Source organism: Penaeus monodon, chromosome 15 (assembly GCF_015228065.2).
Source record: "Penaeus monodon isolate SGIC_2016 chromosome 15, NSTDA_Pmon_1, whole genome shotgun sequence".
Lineage (NCBI taxonomy): Eukaryota > Metazoa > Arthropoda > Malacostraca > Decapoda > Penaeidae > Penaeus > Penaeus monodon.
Genome location: NC_051400.1, coordinates 10,465,541 through 10,465,987, shown reverse-complemented (window position 1 = coordinate 10,465,987; position 447 = coordinate 10,465,541). Strand labels below are relative to the sequence as shown.

At 35.8% G+C, this 447-nt stretch overlaps 1 protein-coding gene across 1 annotated transcript in view; it reads left to right on the top strand.

Moving 5' to 3' along the window:
• Window positions 1–447, top strand: part of LOC119581739 — a gene marked incomplete at both ends in the record, with an annotated part of 64,510 nt that overhangs the window by 56,610 nt on the left and 7,453 nt on the right.

Genomic DNA, 447 nt, shown 5'->3' with positions numbered 1-447 from the left:
TTCTTTAGACTTGCTTTATAGATTTTCGATCGCTAGAGATAAGTATTATTTCCCGTTGCTTCAATAGAGTAAAAGCTTTAGTAAATGTGTATATAATACGTAGTGAAAACTGTCATAGGAAGGATGTGAACGCGTAGTTGTAGAAGATTATTAAACCTACACATACCATACGAAAACTTCAAAAACGAAAAAATGAGAAGATAGAAAAAAAACACAAAACGAGCAACATAATAAAAGCAATATTGATAACAAGTAATAAATCAATGAATAATAAGATAACACAAAAGCTGGAAATAGAGAGAATGAATGAAAACGAAGACACAGGTCAGGGTTGGCACACTAAATGCATGGCACACACAAAGTGCCTGGATCTTACATGTCTCCTTTGCTGCGAGAGAAAGAAAAAGTGAGAGGAGGCAGAAGGGAAAAGAGAGGGGAGGAGGGGTG